Source organism: Rattus norvegicus, chromosome 2 (genome assembly GCF_021556685.1).
Source record: "Rattus norvegicus strain SHRSP/BbbUtx chromosome 2, alternate assembly SHRSP_T2T, whole genome shotgun sequence".
Classification (NCBI taxonomy): domain Eukaryota; kingdom Metazoa; phylum Chordata; class Mammalia; order Rodentia; family Muridae; genus Rattus; species Rattus norvegicus.
In genome coordinates this window covers 87,204,080-87,217,315 of record NC_141535.1, presented here as the reverse complement: position 1 = coordinate 87,217,315, position 13,236 = coordinate 87,204,080, and the positions used below count along the sequence as shown (strand labels likewise).

Below are 13,236 nucleotides of genomic sequence, written 5' to 3'. Positions count from 1 at the left end.
TCTATTGGGAGACCAGCTCTCGCCCCATTTGATCTGGGTATAGAAAACTGTAGTTCAGAGTCAATTCAGGGTGCTGGCAGAAACTAGAAGTATCCTGCCCCTGATTTCTCCTTGGTACCTGTCTCCTGTGAGCTCCAGACAGATTACTCTTTGGCCATTAATATGAGCAAAAATGCTGGCATCCCATGTGCTCTCAGGTGTTTCAGCTCTTCTGAGAAACTAGCTTTCTCCTAGTGGGATCTGGGAAGAGAGGGGTATGATGCAGGGTCAGCTCAAGGCTCAGGGAGCAACTGGATGCACACATTTGATTTTATAAAAAGAAGCTACTATCAATGAACAATGAAAACATATTAAAGCAATGGTACTAGTCTATCTTGGTGTCTGCATTGAGGCAAATGAAAATGGATTAATTTTTATCACCCTGCACAAAACTTAAGTCCAAGTGGGTGAAGGACATCAACTTAAAACCAGATACCTTAGATGCTTAGATGAGAAATTGCGGGAAAACACATGAATGCATTGGTACAGGAGACAGTTCTAATACCAACAATTGATAATTGGGGCCTCATGACACTTCCGACTTCTGTAAGGCAAAAGACACTGTCAATAAGACAAAACAGCAGCCTGCAGATTGGGAAAAGATCTTAACTGACCCTACATCTGACACAGGGCTAATATCCAAAATTTACAAAGAACTCAAGATGGTGGACTCCAACAACCCAAATAACCCAATTTAAAAAAATTGAGTGAAGTACTAAACAGTGAATTCTCAACAGAGAAATCTTGAATTGATGAGAAATACTTAATGAAATATTCAAAGTTCTTAGTCATCAGGTAAATACAACCTAAAACATCTCTGAGATTCCTTCTTATACCCATAAGAATGGCTAAAGTGAAAAAGAACCTCAAGAAAGAGCACAAGCTTTTGAGGATGTCTAAAAGAGGAACACTTCTTCACTGCTAATGGGAGTGCAAATCTGTACAACCATTATGGAAATAAATTTGGTGGCTTCTAAGAAAACTAGAAATAATTCTACCTCAAAACCCAGCTATACTGGTCCTGCACATATACACAAAAGATGCTCCCACAAAGACACTTGCTATGCTCATAGTAGTTGTATTCATTAAAGCCAGTAACTGGAAACAACTTAGATAATCCTACAATAAAAAATGAATAAAGAAAATATGATGGATTCATACAATGAAATACTGTACAGATATGAAAAATAAAGACATCATGAATTTTGCAGGTACCCCTTTCAGAAAATTGTCTCCAATGCATTCAACAATATTTCCTAAATTCATGATGACTTAAAAAGCATCACATGGCCAAGCACCATTTAATAACACTATTAATAATATTCTATTATGCTTGCAGACAGGCTATGTCTTCTGAGAGACTCCATCATGCAGTTGACTCAGACAGATAGAGCCAAACAGTAGATGGAGGTTGGGCACTCTTATGGAAGAACAGGAAAAAGAATTGTGTGCCCTAGAGGGAATAGAAGCTCCACAGGAAAACCAACAGAGTCAACTATCCTGAATCCTTGGTGCTTTCAGATTCTGAATCACCAAATGATGTACACACATAGTCTGGATGTAGGACTTCTTTCACATTTGTAGCAAGCAGATGAACAGCTTGGTCTTTATGTGAGTCCTGAAAGACTAGAGTGGAGGTTATCCCAAAAGCTGTTGCCTGTTCATAAGATAAGTTCTACTACGTGGGCTACCTTGTCTGACATCAGTGGAAGAGGAAGTATCTAGCCTCTCAGAGACTGAAGAGCCAGGGTAGAAGGGATACCCATGGGGAACCCACCTGCTGAGAGAGATGAATGGAGGGGGGTAAGTTAAATATTGTGGGAAGGGTGGAATGGAGGAGCCAGTGAGCCAGATGTAAAATGAATAAATAACAAGTAAAATATTTTGTAAAATAAAGAGCTATATATTTGATCTGAGGTGATTTGATTATGAGAGACTCATTTTTGTATGCAGTACCCAAAGGCAATATGGCATATTGAGCAATTTCAACCTTAAAAAAATAGAAAATGATCATAAAATCAACTTTATGAAAATGATAAGTGTCCTTGAGGAAGAAATGAATAGCTGAAATGGGATGGAAAACAAAACAAAACAAAATTATTGTGGTAACCCAGACATAGAAAGGCAAACTCTCTTATAAGTGGATTTTAGCTGTAAAATAATTTATAATTATGCTACAATACAAAGACTCAGATAGACTAAGTAGAAAGAAGGGGTCAAGGGGTGACACATGAATCTCCCTGGGTGGGGAAAAAAAGAATAGATTTGAGAAAAATGGAAATGGGGAGGTGGCATGGGTATGGGAAGAGGAGGGATCTGGTGGCTGAAGAAAAATGGATATTGGAAGAAACACCTGAGTTGGGGGGGTGCATTTGAGGGATGAGGTGGAAACGTATCAATGGAAATGCCCAGGAATGAGGGAGGAGGAACTTAGACAAAATTAGTAGCAAGGGGGGGATATGGAACCTAAACTGGCCATCACATATATGATATGATTAAGATTTTATGATTTAATAATGTTATCCAAAGGAAATAAGAACTTTGTTTAAATTTATCTATTAAATATATTATAGTATATTATCATATCATTTTATATAAATATAATATGTCCTCTGGAAGAGCTGGAACTCTCTGGTCCCTGAATTATATTAATATTAACTTAGATATAATAGCTTCCTATAAAGATTATGGCTTTAAATAACAGGCATTTATTATTTTATGCTGTGTGGTTCAGAAGTTCAAATTCGGTGAGTCAAGGCAATGAATATGAGGTCACATATCCCCAGTGTCCAGGAAGCCCAGATTCTGTCCTTGAATAGTGTGGTTTCCTGAGGATACTCTCCTTTATTGTTTTCCTATCACTGCACCATTTTCTCAGTATCTCTGACTCTCATAACTCTGACAGTTCAGACCCCTTCTTGCCTGGACTTTGATGATCAGTAAAGGGTGAACTGTAATGGATTCACTGTATTATACTACTTGACCAAAACTATACAATCTTCATTTAATATATGAAAAGAGCAAAGGGAAAGTATGGAAAAGCAGTAAAGAAAGTGGTGTCTGAATAGCAAAATAAGAACACAAAACAGAGAGAACCTGTAAGCAGAAACAAAACGATGTTGGAAAGTCAAGATGTATGGTAAGTTAAATATTAAATTTACAAAGTATAGAGAAGGATTTGAGCATTTTATGAAAAAATACAAATGTAGAAATGAGTACAGTAACATTATTTACAAGTTCAGTGGTCAAAAATAGGGAAGAAAATAATTTGGATTGTGGGCATATTATTTATAAAATATTGTCTCAAATCTTCCTATTTTGATAAAATAGAAGTATAAATCTAACATTGTGAACTAATTCATTTGATATAAACTCATAGAAAGTCACACTAGCATACATTATAATTCAAATGAAAAACAGCAGACTACTAATCAAAGGCTGAAAGCAGAAAAAGGCATGATTCATCTCTTTCAAGATTCTGCAAGGTAATATAAACACAGCTCATTCAGAAAAGATGACATTTAGTAAGTAGTGGAATTGTGTGTTCATTTAATAGAGAAAATACATCCAGAATTTAAATAAAAAATGGATCCTACATACAACACTAAGGAATCAATCTCAGTTCATTATGCTATCTGCTTTGCAGGGAATGCTAATGAGCTTCCTTGGGCCAAAGTAAAAGATTCATAGAGTAAGCATTGTAGTGAAAGACAATATAAGTTTTGGCTGTATAATGATTTCTACATTTTGGTAAAGTATGCTGAGTCCAGAGTTTCCACTTTGTTTTTGGATAATGCTGGCTCTAATCTTCCACCTTGGTGGTATCCAAATATCTTAGATTGGCTCTACATCGGTAGCTGATGAGAAGTAGAGGGATAGCTTCAGCCTATACAGTCACTATTATGCCTGAAACTGTTATGTCTGATGGTGACACTCAGCTTTTCTAGATAACTGAAGCCAAAAGCAAAAGGAACTTTGAGATGTTAAGACTTTATCTAATAAACTAATGCAGGTTCTAATAAACTTGAGCATACTATTAGGATGTTATCTGGTGAGAAACTAACATATTGTGTAAACCTATGTAGTAATTTGTATTTTGGCATAAGTATTTACACAAAACTAATATTTTTAAATTTTCATAATTTGTTCCAATTGGAAATACAAAAACAATATACCAAACTTATAGCCTAAAATATCTGTGTCCAAATAGGATAGACATCAAAAAGTCTTATTAGCTTCTGGATTAAGATAACATAAAACAACAAACTGAAAAAGGAAGCAAATCTTAAAATTTTATCAACTTATAATAATGGAAAACAACATTGCAACTTAAAATTTTATTTAGCACTGTAATTTATAATGTGTAACACAGAGTAGAAAAACAGTATTTAGTATTATAGCTTGCTTTTCTAGTAGAATATAATATTGCTTATCTGGGATAAGAGTACTGAAAACTAAACTAAGTATTCAGATATCTGTGCAATTTCATTAACAAAGGGGATTTGAGAACCTCAACTAATTTTGTTTGCATGGCTGTGTACAATTATAGGTAGTGGAACTATCCAGTTATTACAGTTTAGCTGTTATAAGGGGACTAACTGGCATCTTTACAACAACTATGCTTGGTATAATGCCCCTTCACCTTCACTCTTTCATCCCCAAAGACCAGGCTGCAGTGCCCTTGTACTATCTAGTGAATTGCTTCTGACTTGATGCTGATTGGGTTGTTGAAGGACAGACAATTCTTCAGGTCCTCCGCTCTGAGTGCACAGAAATCTCAGGATACTAGCACAGGAATTGCAGGGTTACTGTCCAACCTTGGCAGAAGAATGTTGACAAGAACAAGCAAGGCCCTGGAGTACCCCATGATTCGGGAGAAATGTATTTCACCCCAGAGGAGAGTAGAGCATATTTCATAAGAACAAGAACCAAGTTTGCTTCATCTCTTCTACCAAAGGTTATGTGGCTCTCTACGTGGGCATATGTTAATGCTAGGACCAAGAACTGGTGGTCTTGGAATATCCACCACAGCATTCCTTATATAAGTCCCTAAAGAATCTTTGTTCATCATCAGATAGAAATAATCAGTTTGAAGCTCAGATCAGGGTATGGGACTTCTCTGTTCCAAGCCTGAAGTGGCTTCCATTCTCCAGGACTAAAAAACTCTGTCCAGGAAAATGGGAAGAAGCTCTTTGGCAAAGGTTATTTCCTTCATATATTCTGAGGCCTTCAATGAGGTCCTTCCAGAATGTTTGGCTACATGATTCATTCTCACATTTTTTAAATCATTTTATCCATGTATCTTTTTATCTAATTTCCTCTTCTTCATAATGCTCACCCACTCTACCTTGTTTTTAACATCTAAGCCAGCAGTGCCTCCTTATCTATAGACAGTAGGACATAATTCACATATATTTTTTTATTAACTTGAGTATTTCTTATTTACATTTCGAATGTTATTCCCTTTCCTGGTTTCCGGGCAAACATCCCCCTAATCCCTCCCCCTCCCCTTCTTTATGGGTGTTCCCCTCCCAGCCCTCCCCCCATTGCCGCCCTCCCCCCAACAATCACGTTCACTGGGGGTTCAGTCTTAGCAGGACCAAGGGCTTCCTCTTACACTGGTGATCTTACTAGGATATTCATTGCTATCTATGAGGTCAGAGTCCAGGGTCAGTCCATGTATAGTCTTTAGGTAGTGGCTTAGTCCCTGGAAGCTCTGGTTGCTTGGCATTGTTGTTCATAAGGGGTCTCGAGCCCCTTCAAGCTCTTCCAGTTCTTTCTCTGATTCCTTCAACGGGGGTCCCGTTCTCAGTCCACTGGTTTGCTGCTGGCATTCGCCTCTGTATTTGCTGTATTCTGGCTGTGTCTCTCATGAGAGATCTACATCCGGCTCCTGTCAGCCTGAACTTTTTTGCTTCATCCATCTTATCTAGTTTGGTGGCTGTATATGTATGGACCACATGTGGGGCAGGCTCTAAATGGGTGTTCCTCTGTCTCTGTTTTAATCTTTGCTTCTCTATTCCCTGCCAAGGGTATTCTTGTTCTCCTTTTTAAAGGAGTGAAGCATTCACATTTTGATCATCCATCTTGAGTTTCATGAATTCACATATATTTTAAAATATTATACATTTCATCTTTTTTCTTAATTATTTTCCTTAGAGGAATTTAAGATATGCATATGTGACTCTGTCTCTACTTTTATTCTCCAGTGCCACATATGTTCACAAAATAACCTCTAGTTTCTTGTGAGTATCCAACAAATATCTTCCCTGTGTATTATTTGTCCAGTGTAATATCTTCCTATGATATTGAAAACCATTTTAATTAAGTAATCTGTGGACTAGAAACCAGCATCAATGAGCGGAAATGCCCTTGGTCCTGTGAAGGCATATTTCACCACTGTAGGGTAATTCCAGGGTGTTGAGGTTGGAGTGTGTGTGTGGGAATGGGATCATCCTCATAGGAACAGTGGGAGGGGGATGGAAGATGGGAGAGGGGAAAAGGGGATAATATTTGAAATGTAAATACACAAAATATAAAAAATAAAATCATTAAAAATAAAAGAAAATAAACCAAATTTCTCATGAGAATAACATTTTCAAGAAAAGCTCTTTGCATATAATGATGAAGGGCTCAGTAAAGAAAATCATCAACTCTCTTCTCATTTCACACAAAAGATCATGGGATTGATCAAAGTTTCTGGGAAGAGTGATTGCTAATCTCATGACCTCCATCAGGCAGATTAATTCCAACATACAGCTCTAATCACTTCAATTAGTGCTGTTTGTGCATCTCATCCTTTTTCTGTATTTGTGTCTCTGTGAAAATAACATTAACTTGAGTTGTTGTTCCACATGATGTAGGAGTACTTCCCACAGTATCACATGCAAATGTCATAAAAATTAAATTGTAATTTCTCAGTTGGTTTGCTGAGTCATGAAACCTTCAACTGAGATCAGATGATATGCACAGAGACATAGAGCTAGGTACAGTTTATTAAATTATGTCTAGCTCTAGATACAGATGGGAATCTGGATATAATAATTGCTGGCTGAATTAGCTTTTATATGAATTGAAAAATAACTGGAAACAGAAATTCAAGTGAATTAATATTTCCTCTGGTTCATTATTTCAGAGTCAATTATTCTGATGATTGACTCTTCCATTTTAGACTACAAATCTTCTGTAAGGCAAAAGACACTCTCATTAGGACAAAACGGCAACCAACAGATTGGGAAAAGATTTTTTCCAATCCTACAACTGATAGTGAGGTAGTAAACAAAATATACAAAGAACTCAAAAAGTAAGACTCCAGAGTACCATATAACCCAATTAAAATGGGGTACGGGGCTAAACAAAAACATTCTCACCTTAGGAATATTGAATGGGTGAAAAGCACCTAAAGAAATGTTCAACATCCTTTGTCATAAGGGAAATGCAAATCAAAACAACCCCAAGATTCCACCTCACACCAGTCAGAATGGCTAAGATCAAATACTCAGGTGACAGCAGATGCTGGCCAGAATGTGGAGAAAGAGGAACAGTCCTCCATTGTTGGTGTAATTGTAAACTGGTACAATCACTTTGGAAATCACTCTGGAGGTTCCTCAGAAAACTGGACATTGAACTACCTGAGGACCCACATATACCTCTCTTGGGCATATACCCAAAAGATGCCCCAACATATAAAAAAGTCACGTGCTCCACTATGTTCATCGCAGCCTTATTTATAATAGCCAGAAGCTGGAAAGGACCCAGAGGCCCTTCAACAGAGGAATGGATTCAAAAAATGTGATACAGCTACACAAGGGAGTACTACACAACTATCAAAAACAATGACTTAATAAAATTCACAGGCAAATGGAATGGACTGGAAAATATCATCTAAGTGAGATAACCCAATCACAGAAAAACACACTTGGTATGCAGTCATTGATAAGTGGATATTAGCCCAAAACCTCAAATTACCCAATATGAAATCTATAGGACACAGGAAGTTCAAGAAAGAGGATGGCCAAAATGCGGATGCTCCCACTTCTACTAGAAAGGGGAAAAATTATCCATAGTAGGAGATATGGACACAAAGTTCAAAGCACTGACTGTAGGAATGGCATTCAGAGCCTGCTCCACATGTGGCCCATATATCATATATATGTATTTATACACAGCCACCAAAACTAAAACAGATTGATGAAGGTAAAAGTGCATGCTGAAAGGGACCGGATAAATATCTCTCGTGAGAGACACATCCAAAGCATGTCCAATACAGAGGTCAATGCTAGCAGGATATCACTGCACTGAGGACATTTTGAAACAAATACTTCTACAAGGTTAGATTGCATAGCACCTCAACCAAAGTAGAGCATGGGACTGCTAAGCCAGATCAGAACTTATGGAGTCAGTCATGCAACATGCAATCTTAATCAGAGAGAGAGAGAGAGAGAGAGAGAGAGACAGAGAGAGACAGAGAGAGACAGAGACAGAGAGAGAGAAAGAGAGAGAGAGAGAGAGAGAGAATTCCTTCTGTTTCAATTTTGTGGAATAGTTTGAAGAGTATTGCTATTAGGTCTTCTTTGAAGGTCTGACAGAATTCTGCACTAAAACCATCTGATTCTGATTTTGGTACAAAAAAATCCCAACTCAATTCTTCAGAGAGATAGAAAGACCAATTCTCAAATTGGAAAACCAAAAACACAGGATAGCAAAATCTATTCTCAGCAACAAAAGAATTTCTAGGGGAATCACCAAACTGACCACAAGATGTACTACAGAGCAATAGTGATAAAAACGGCATGGTATTGGTATAGAAGCAGATAGGTAGATAAATAAATTAAATCGAAGACCCAGAATTAAACCCACATAACTATGGTCACCTGATCTTTGACAAAGAAGCCAAATTATCCAATGGAAAAAAGACAGAATGTTCAACAAATGGTGCTAGGAGACACTGGATCACCAACCAGGCCACATACATCAGCTGAGATGAGGCCCCCAACACATATACAACAGAGGACTTCCTGGTCTGTGTTTAGTCAGAGAAGATGTACCTAACCCTCAAGAGACTGGAAGTCCCAGGAAGTATAGAGTTCTGGTTGGGTGATGGGGAGGTGATGTGGGGACATCATCATGAAGATGGGGCCAGGAAGAGAGTCAGAGAGGAGGTATGGGATGTGGAACAGTCCAAGGGTGGACAGGGAGGGGAATAAAATCTGAAGGATAAAAATAAATACAAAATTAAAAAAGTGGAAAGCAAATTGATCAATTCTATCCTCCTGTACAAAGCTCAAGTTCAAGTAGATCAAGAACCTCAACATAAAACCAGATACACTGAATATAATAGAAGAGAAAGTGGGAAAGGGCCTTGAACACATGAGCAGAGGGCAAAATTTCCTAAAGAAAACATCAATGGCTTGGGCTCTAAGACCAATTTTTGACAAATGGGATCTCACAAAATAAGCTTCTATAAGGCAAAAGACACCGTCCATAGGACAAAAACAATAACTTACCAATCAGAAAAAGTTCTACTAATCCTACATTCAATAGAGGGCTAATATTGAAAATATACAAAGAACTCAAGAAGGTAGACTTCAGAGAAAAAAATAACGTTATTAAAAATGGGGTACAGAGGTAAACAAAGAATTCTCAATTGAGGAATCTCTAATGGCTAAGAGGCCAATAAAGCAATGTTCAACATCCTTAATCATCAGGGAAATGCAAATCAAAATGACCCTGAGATTCTACCTCACAGCAGTCAGAATAGATAAGATCCAAAAGTCAGTTTCTTTGTCCTTTTATCTAATTCCACCATTGTCAACTCTATGCTCAGTAAAATGGTTGGCTGCAAACACCCACCTCTGTATATTAGGCTCTGGCAAAGCGACTCAGGAAACAGTTATATAAGGCCCTGTCAGCTTGCACTTCTTTTTATCTACAATAGTGTCTGAGTTTGATGACTACTTTTGGGCAGTCTCTGGATGGCCTTTCCTTCAGTCTCTTCTCTACACTTTGTCTCTGTATTTCCTGCTGCGAGTATTTTGTTTCCCATTCTAAGAAGGACTGAAGCATCCACACTTTGGTCTTTCTTCTTCTTGAACTTCATGTAGTCTGTGAATTTGGACTAATAGGAAGAACAACAATATCAACCAAGCAACCCTCCCAGAGCACCCAGGGACTAAACCACAAACCGAAGAATACAAGTTGAGGAGTGACCCATGGCTCCAAATGCATATGTAGCAGAGGAAGGCCATGTCTGGCATCAATGGTACGAAAAGACCTAGGTCCTGTGAAGACTTGATGTCCTAGTGTGGGGGAATGTCAGTGTCGGGAGCCCGGAGGAAGTTGATGGGAGGGTGGATGAGCACCATCATAAAAGCATGGGATAGGGGGTTTCTAGAGTGATAACTGAGAAAGTGATAACATTTGAAATGCAAATAAAAATATCCAGTAAAAGAAAAGAAAAAATCTTAGGGTGACAACAGATGCTGGTGAAGATATAAAGAAAGAGGAACATCTTCTATTGCTTGTGGAATTATAAGCTGGTACAACTCTGGAAATCAATCTGGTGGTTTCTCAGAAAATTGGACATAGTGCTATCAGAGGACCCTGCTATACAACTCCTGGGAATATACCCAAAAGATGCTTCAACATATAAGAAGGGCACATGTTCCACTATGTTCTTATCAGTCTTATTTATAATAGTCAGAAGCTGGAAATAATTCAGATGTCCCTTAACAGAGGACGGGATACAGAAAATATGGTACATTTACAAAACAGAGTACTATTCAGCTACTAAAAACAATGACTTCATGAAATTTTCAGGCAAATGGATGGAACTAGAAAATATCATTCTGAGTAAGAATTCAGTTACAGAACATACGTGGTATACACTCACTGATAAGTGAATTTTAGGCAAAAAGCTTAGAATACCCATGATAAAACTCACAGACTATATGAAGCTCAAAAAAAAGGAAAACCCAAGTGTGGATTCTTCAGTCCTAGTTAGAAGGGGAAAGAAAATTATCTGGGGAGATAGAGAGAGATTGGGAGGGACCTGAGAGCAGGAAGAGGAGGAAAAAGTGGGACAGGATCAGGTGTGGGAGAGGATGGGGAGAGAAGTACAAAGGGTCAGGACATAGAAAGGACATAGGCATGAAGAATTTTTGGGTAGTCTCTGGAAAGCCCCAGATTCTAGGAAAACATGAGGTTCCTGGAACACAATGGAGAGAGCATAAACTGAAATACCCAACAAAGAGAGAACCTGTAGAAACCAGATTTAAGGGTTCAGCATGGCCCCCGTTTGAGGGATGAAGCCACCCACTCATCTTAAAAATATTAACACAGAATTGTTCATGTCTAAGGGGAATGCAGGGACAAAAAGTGGAGCAGAGACTGAAGGAAAGGCCATTCAGAGATTGTCCCACCTACTGATCCAACCCATCTGCAGCCATCAAACCCAGACACTATTGTTGATGCAAAGAATTGCAAGCTCACAGGAACCTGATATAGCTGTCCCTTAGAGGTTCTGCTAGGGCCTGACCAATACAGATACAGATGCTCACAGCTGACCATCTGATCAGGAGACCACAATGGAGGAGTTAGAGGAAGGACTGAAGAAGTTGAAGGGGTTTGCATCCCAATAGGAAGAACAGCAGTATCAACAAATGAATGCCTCATCCCCCAGAGCTCCTAAAGACTTAATTACTATCAAAACAATACACATGAAAGGCTCCAGCTGCTAATTTTGCAGAGGATTACTTTATCTGGCATTCATGGGAGGGGAACTCCTTGGTCCTGTAGAGGCTTGATGCCCCAGTGTAGGGGAATGCTAGTGTGGTGATGTGTGAGTGTGTGGGTGGGTGAGGGAGCACCATAGTAGAAACATGGGGATGGGGCTGGGATAGGTGTTTTTCAGAAGGGGAAGTGGGAATTGGGATCGCATTTAAAATGTAAATGAATAAAATGAATTTTTAATAAGGAAAAAGAAAACCTGATAACATATAGGCACCATGTAGAATATTACTAACCCCATTTGGCACACATGGAAGAAGTTAAAGCTCACTGGAAAGGGTCCAAAAGAGCAGGGATGTGTGGTAAACTGTTATTGATGAATCATTTATACTCTATTTATCAAAATTATGAATTCACATGCCAGTTCAGGCAGTGCTCAGAATTCTGGATCTATTATGTAAGAAAATATTCTGACCTTCTCTGCTGTGAAAGTTCAGGTAACTAACTGGAATCCTTTACTTTCAAAGGTAAGAGTAGCTCAAAGACAAGGACATAATTCTATTCTTGGGGCATGCTTACCTTTAAGTTCCAGAAGGAGGATCAAGAGCAAGGAACTGTAAAGAATGTGGGTCCAGGTATCTAGGCGAAGCATGGTTGGGGTTAAGAAACCTCTTGTGATCAGAATCAGTTTTCATGGGATCCCAGGTTCTTATATGTAGAGAAAGGAAGTACTGTGACTTAGTATGCATAAGGGTCACATCAGTGTTTCATGAAAACAGGAACTATACTGCATATTTTGAAATAGATATTCAATGTTGCGTGCAGCTGCAAGGAAGGAGTTCATATTTATCATTTGTTTTTACAGGCACTTAGATGTGTATAACACAATTCTCTCTCTGAGCTGGAGCCATATTATCTCCAGTATCTTGTCTTGCTAACACACCAGTTAGAATCCAGTATAAAAGAATGTTTCCCAAGCACCTAAGATCCTAGATGTTGTTGATTTGTGTCAAATTTCTTTCCAAGTGTCACATAAAAGTTGTCAGTTGGGCCCATATACTATTTGTGGGAGCAGCTGCAGTAAACTAGCTGTTCTCTTGGAATGATATCCTGTATATTGTTTCCTGATATCAGGGTAAGTATAGTCCAATTGAAACTTAGGAGTCTTTTTCCTACACAAGCAAGTAAAATATGTTATAATTAGTATTAATTGCCAACTTCTCACAGATAAAGGAAGCCACAAGGGACATCTGTGAGAAATTGTTGAAGTGTGACTGTATCTTAGCACATCTGTGAGGGATTGTCTTTAGTTAAGTGTCTTGGGAAAACTCATCTTAATTTTGTGCAAAATATTGTCCTACAGAGTACATTGCAGTGTAAAACTGGGGAGAGACAGTTGAATACTAGCATGCTTGTATTAGTTCATTTGTCTCAGCTATTGTTACACCCTGCCTCAATATCATGCCACCT

At 38.4% G+C, this 13,236-nt stretch overlaps 1 pseudogene across 1 annotated transcript in view; it reads right to left on the bottom strand.

Moving 5' to 3' along the window:
• Positions 1-12,405, bottom strand: part of Sirpb2l1 (signal-regulatory protein beta 2-like 1) — a 56,884-nt pseudogene extending 44,479 nt beyond the window's left edge. Inside the window, 1 exon segment of the transcript NR_190565.1 lies at positions 12,346-12,405. The product of NR_190565.1 is annotated as a signal-regulatory protein beta 2-like 1 (transcript).
• Between the last annotated feature and the right edge of the window lie 831 nt (positions 12,406-13,236).